This window comes from Phoenix dactylifera, unplaced genomic scaffold (assembly GCF_009389715.1).
Source record: "Phoenix dactylifera cultivar Barhee BC4 unplaced genomic scaffold, palm_55x_up_171113_PBpolish2nd_filt_p 001267F, whole genome shotgun sequence".
Classification (NCBI taxonomy): domain Eukaryota; kingdom Viridiplantae; phylum Streptophyta; class Magnoliopsida; order Arecales; family Arecaceae; genus Phoenix; species Phoenix dactylifera.
In genome coordinates, this window is record NW_024068600.1 from 96978 (window position 1) to 104010 (window position 7033).

The window sequence follows — 7033 nt, forward strand, 5'->3', positions numbered from 1 at the left end:
GCTGGGTGACCCATGACTTGAAAGACTTGCAATTGACCTCCAGTCAGAACAGATGACCCATGATGAACTAAGTCCATCCGTCTACAAGCCAAATTTCATATCACACTATTTTTTTTTATCTATATGATTGATTGGACGGAACTTGGTGTCTCCCAGGGCAAAGAAAATCACACCATCTTCCCGGATCCACGTTATCACCCATTCCGGCTCCTCCCAACGCGTCTCCAGCCGTCTGCGACCCAATCCCAGCCTCAACCATGTCTTCTTCCTCCCGTCCATCAAGCACCTTTTCTTCAGCCTGTGATGCAGTACCATCTCCTTCCCGTGATCGCAGCATCCGGCGTCCGCCCTCTCCACGCCCGTTTCTCTTCCCAGTGGTCCCACAACATCCGCCTCTTCTCCCGTCCGTATCCAGCTCCACGGATCAAGCCTCCGCGATCCATCCCGGCAAATCCTTCCGAGTTCCAGCTCCATTCCGTCGATCCCGCGGCCCCAAGTCCATGATCAACGTCCCAGCCGCCCGTGAAGCACCTCATCTCACCGTCCATGACACCTCCAAGCTTTCCTCCACGGCAGATCCACGTCATCCTCCCAGATTTCCAGCGATCCGCGTGCATCAGCTCCCGATCCAGCCTCCTCCGCCCCTGCTTCCGCCGTGCTGCAGCCATGATCCCGCACACGACCGCAGAATGCGCCCTCCTCCTCTCCCGGATCCATCGGTCTTCGGCGATCTATAAGAGGAGGACGGGAGGAGAAGAGAGGGGCGCTCGGTGGGAGGCCAAGGGCTAGGGAGGTGGGAGCTCGGCTGGTTCAAAGGAGAAGGAACAGGGGAGGCTCTGTTCTTGGGATGAAGAAAGAAATTAAAAGTATTAGTTTATGTTGTTGTTTAACCATGGGAGAGAAAAAGAAAACTTTATTGTATTTTATTTTTTATTTGCAGAAGAAAGAAGCATTTGGCTTCATCTTCAATTTTTTTACTTTTTGTAATCATTCCTTTTTATGAAATCAATCAATTTCTTTCATGCAATCCTTGTTCTAGGTTTAGTTAAATTTCTGTTTTCTTTATGCAATCGTTTAATTTTTCTTTTTATGCAATACATCTTATTTTCCTTTATGCAATTTATGTTCTAGGGTTTTGATCTTCTTAGCACTTGCTTTCATCTATTTTAATTTATGCCAAAATTTTTTTTTTGAATAGTTAAACATTTCATGAATTTATAAATGCTCTTTAATTTCTAAGTACTTGTCTTTTTATTATTTTTAAATAAAAAAATTCTCTGGTAAATTAGAGAATTTATCATCATCCCCGACATCATGTTTTTTTAGTTATTCAAAAATCGATTTTGAATCCGAGTGAACGTTCTAATTTTTAAGCAACTCCAATCGCCTCCCTGTGGATCGACCTCTTACAACCGCTATTCTTCGAGTAGGAAAGGTAAGAGTAAAATTAATTTAAACTTTGTTTGCCGGTTCTAACAACGATCTGTTTAGCATATTTTTAGGTAAACAGAAATCGGACGAACACTCTTTAGAGACTTTCTCTTCGAGCTCAATTTTTCTCCCACTGCCTCTATCAAGGATAAACTATTTTTCCAAGAAGATGGCATGTCCGCTCACATACACCTTTGTGATCTTCTGGGATGTAAAAATTGTATCCTAACGTGTTGCCCAGAGATGGTCACCCAAGAGGGGGGTGAATTGGGTGTTTTAAAACTTTTTGCCTAATTAAAAATAAAACACACAAATGTATGAACTAAAGTAAAGATAGAGGTATGAGAACAATCAATCGCAAACACAAGATTTTATAGTGGTTCGGAGCTTCCACTGCTCCTACATCCACTCCCCAAAGCACCTTTGGGAATTTTCACTATAATCCAAGATTACAGTCCGGTAGTTTTGCGAGTGCACTACCCAACTCGTTGTTTTATACCGGGCTAACAATGAACCCTATAACCCCCAATTTCATCTAGGCTTGGGACGCCTTTCCCTTGTTCCAAGTCCCTTGACTGGAACAAGCACAATATTGAAAAAGTTTTACAAGGATTTAAAAGCTCTCAAGAAGCAATAAAACAGTGAGAAATAATAGAACCCGGAAGAATCCTTTTAGCCGTTGGAAGCATGGGAAATGGTGGTTCTTCCGATGTGGATCGCGTTGGCTTGAATGTGAGCTTTGAATGCCTAGCGGAAGAGAGTAGTTGAGCACGAAATCACTTGGGAAGCTTGAAGGCACTTGATTTCTTCACTTGAATGCACTAACTCCCTTGAACCTCTTTTTCTTTCTTCTCTCTTGAATGATCTTGTGTTGGGTTGGTGAGAAGTTGTTGGAAAGCACTTAAGAGCTCCCTTTTATAGCCCAAAAAGCAAATATAGCCGTTAGAGATAAAGTTAAGGGAGTTTGAAATTCAAACCAAACCTGAAAAAGTTGTCAGTCGCGTCCCAGGCGCTTCGGAGACGTCTCCGCTTCAACGCGAGACGTCTCGGCTGTAAGATTTTACTTTTGACGTTGTTTGGGGTCGACTCGGCGCTTTACGGGGACGACTCCGATGATGAACGGTTTGAATCCTTGTTTTTCTGTTTTTCTGAGAGGGTCGCCTCGGCACTTTACGGGGACGTCTCGGCTTGTTTGCGCTTTTTGCATGGGGACGACTCCGCTGCCTTGGGGACGACTCCGCCGTTATATCTCCGAAAAACAAGTCTTCTGGAATTCTCTGAGAGAGTCGACTCCGCTCTTTCAGGAGACGTCTCCGCTGCCTTATCACCGAAAAAGACATCCTCTGGAATACCCTGAGAGAGTCGACTCCGCACTCTCTGAGGACGACTCGGAAACTCAGCTTTTACTTGCGGGGACGACTCCGCGTACTGTGGAGACGGCTCGCGCGCATCTCTTGAAATCGGCCTTTCTGCCGCCACTGAGAGAGTCGACTTCGCTTCTGAGAGAGTCGTCTCCGACCCTGCGAGACGCCTCGCCAGGTGCCGGGGACGTCTCCAAACGTGCCAGTTCTTCCTGTTTGTGCCAGAGACGTCTCTGGAACAAACCGGAGACGTCTCGGCTGTCCCTGATCTGTTTTCTTCATCTCAAAAATTCTTCAATAAATTCATAAAATTATGGAAACTTGCCTAGACATTTTTTAACAATATTTTTAATTAAACACATGAAATCCTCAAGTAAATTGTTAAGATAAATGGAATTATACTCTAGTATTTTGTATTCATCAAAATCCATTAGGGGGTCAACAATAAAAAATTGTGTTCAAGTAAACGGAGTAATCTCCAGAGCTTATTCAACGGGCATTCGGAGATTGACTGACGCATAAGAATTGTGTTTAGTTTACATTCAAGTTATTGTTATATAAAAAATAAAAAAAAATATAAAAAATAAAAAATAAAAAAATAAAAAAAATTATAAAAAAAAAAATAAAAAAAAATTTGCTTGCTCATTTAATCAATACAACCTAATGACATTGCATAAACTTTAAAAAAAAAATATTGATTATTTGCTGCATTTAGTATTAAGCATTTGCATAAAGTAATTAAGGGCAAAATCCATTAAAAAGATAAGGTCGGGAAGTCATTACCTGTCCTTAGCCCAAAAATCACCACCTTGCATACTTATCCTAAGCCAAATTAAATTAAAATCAAATTAGACGTTGGCCTTAGGGTTTTCGAGCTCAATTAGGCTCTTGGAAAGAAGCGGCTAAAAGCCACTCCAGTGAGAAATTAGTAATTGGTGATGTCTAGGAAAGTTTTACAACAGTGAGAACTGTTACGGGTATTGTGGTATCGGTGTATCCCTTCTGGCACCACCACACACCCCGGGACTTTCCTGGTCACTGATTACTAGATTGCTTAACTGGTAAGCTCAAGCTTAATCTGAAAGGGAGATTAGGAGCTGTCTAATCTAGGAAAGAATTTCAGGAACTTTTTAACCTGATACATCTCTGTGCAACTAGATTTAAGAAGCTACTAAACCTCACTTAGTTCTAAGACTAATAGGGTCAAATTGTTGTGTGGTGTTGGTTGTGGTCATCTGTGTCTAGCCCTTCTCTTCTTTTAGGATTTCGTTCATTGTAGGAGTCAAATCTAATGAAGTGTTGATAATGTATGCATGGTAGAAGGTCATTAAGGGATAAGTTAACCCCATTTGATCCTGAGATTGACAGAACTTTTCATCACAACTTGCGAACTGTAAACCAACTGTCAATCTCTACAATGGGTGAACACATTAGAACTTTGAATGAGTTATTCGCACCCGCATCCGCTAGTCCCCCTACTTGCATAGTATTACCAATTAATAATGCAGCCCAATTCGAGATTCGGGCTGCAACAATAAACATGTTAACCCAAGTTTCATGGGTTCAAGAGTGAACAACCCTACATTCATCTAAACAAATTTTTGACAATCTGTCAAACGTTTAGAAATCAAAATTTAGATGAAGAGGGTATTAAATTAAGATTATTTCCCATGACTCTAGAGGATCGTGCCGCTGCATGGCTGTATTCCCTTGCTTCAAATTCTATCACATCTTGGGAACAACTATCTAGGAAGTTCATGGCTAAGTTCTATCCCATGGTAAAAACTGAAAAAATTAAAGATGCCATCAGAACTTTTAGAGGAAAATCTGAGGAGAAATTTTTCCAACTTTGGGAAAGATTCCATGATCTTTTGGTCAAGTGCCCGCACCATGGGCTTGACAAGGCTGATCTAGTACATTTCTTTTATAAAGGACTACCTCCGGCATATAGAAACATGATCGAGTCCATGCACAAAGGTAGGTTCATGGACCAAACCCCGGATCAAGCCTATGAATTTCTTGTTGACCTAGCCGAGAACGCCCAAAATTGGAGTAGCTATGGTGAGGAAGTAAATAGAGATGAGTTCGGGTCTAGAAAACCAGATAATTATGAAATGAAAGCAGACCCAGAACTCAAAAATGTTGATGCAAAAATAAAATTGTTCTCCCAAGTGCAGGAGAATCGCACAAGTAGTAAATTCTCGGGAGTCCGAGGTCGAATCCTCAGGAAACAAAATATATGTGAGATTATTTAGTATAATTTTAGATTAATCAATTCAATAAATTTGTGGATTAAAATGATGCTTTGATTTTCAAAAATTAAATGCAAAGAATAATAAACAAAATTCAATGAAATAAAGATGGTAGGGATCTGGAATCCCCCTTGATGATATTGCATCCAAGGAATAAACTCTATGGTTCTTGATTAAAGATTAGTGGTAGGATAGATCTAATCATGGTATATGTTTCATGAACATATGAACTCAATTTCTAAGCATTCGTCATGCTTTCTACGTCTACGACGAATCAAATACTAAAGCAATCCATATATCAATAATCATAATCCATTTAAGAACTATCTACGAAATAACTATGCATGGATCAAAAACATATTAATAAATATAAACCATTGAAAGCAAAAGTTTAGAGTTTACTTCAAAGAGCAATACATCAAAGGTTCATCCTTCTCCCTCCCTAAGAAATTAGCCGGCCATAAACATAAAAGGAACTCCCCTGTTCCTCTTCCTCTTTTTTTTTTCCTTTTTATTTTCGGAAACAGGGGCTCCCCTGTTTCTCTCTTTCTCTGTTTTTTTTCTTTGTTTTCAAATGAGAGCTCCTCCCTTCACAGCCGAGAGGGCCCTCCTTATATAGATCCCCCCGAGCCCTAATGATAACGCTGGATTCCCTGATCGCACGTGGAGAGGAGAGGGCACGGACGGCTGGGATTTTGCTGGGACTCGGATGGACGCGGAAGCGAAAGACGCGGACGGGTGAAGCTTGAAACCATCACAGACGGCTAGGACGCGTGGAGCGCAGATGGATCGGAAGCTTGGGCTCTCTCAATCGCCAACGGATGCTTGGATGCGGGATCTTCGGTCGCTGTGGAGCTTGGGATGCGAACGGATGAACTCGGACGCGAAAGAAGTGGACGGAAGCTGAGATTGGGAATGGATGCTGTCCCGCGGACGCCGTGGAAGATCTGGGGATGCTGGAAGGCTTCACAGATCCGATTCGGAAGCATGGGATGCGGAGGATTGATGCTAGGATTCGGATGATGTTCGCGGATGATGAGCTGCACTCGGACGAACGTGGCATGCTGGGATGAAGTCGGGAATCAGGGAGATCTGATCGTGAATTCCGCGGGCTGGGAGGTTGATCATGAACAGTTGATCGCAGCTGGTAACATGCGGATGAAGCGGGATCTTTGCTGGCTCTTGGCTGAACACGTGGACGCTGGGAGCTGATCACATGGACACGGGATGAGGAGTCGCACGCTGGGAGAAGCTTCATGGGCAAATCGCTGAGAAGAGGTGGACGGCTGAGAGCTGATCACACGTGCTGGGGCGCGGTGGAATCGCCACGGACGGCCGGATGTTGGACTCGGGACGCTGAATGCTTCGTGGACGCACGAGAGAAACACTTGATCGCAGGTTCCAAGAGCTGGGAGAAAGACTGATCGCGGCATGATTTGATCACGGATCCTGAGACGCGGACAGGTCTTGAGAGGGCTGATGTGGCTCACGGACACGACAAGGATGCTGAAGTGCTTATGAACGGCTGAATCTGGGCTCTGTTCTGCAGCTGGGAAGAGATGAATTTATATAATGATAAAAATTATAATAAGTGCTAAGGGTAAAATATTTAATCATGTAAATGTTAACACCTATTATTTTCATTATTTTACTAGCATTAGGCTAAGTTAATTGGTACTTAGATCGCACTTTTGTGCTCTCATCACACCCCCAACTAGCTTATTGCTAGTCTCTAGCAATTAACGAGCAGATAATAAAATGAGAGTGCAAAAGGTGTTGGTTGATCCTTTGATGTTTTATTAGAACTAATTGCATAAAATTAAGATAAATACTCACTTTCGTAGGAATCACGATTGCACTTAGCACGTGCAACAAGCCATTAAACCCCTAGGTTACCCTAGTGGACGAGTGTTGTCTCGTGAGGGTTTTCAGGGATGCTACCCACAAACATTATGAATGATATGACATGAGATTCTAATAGAAATATGA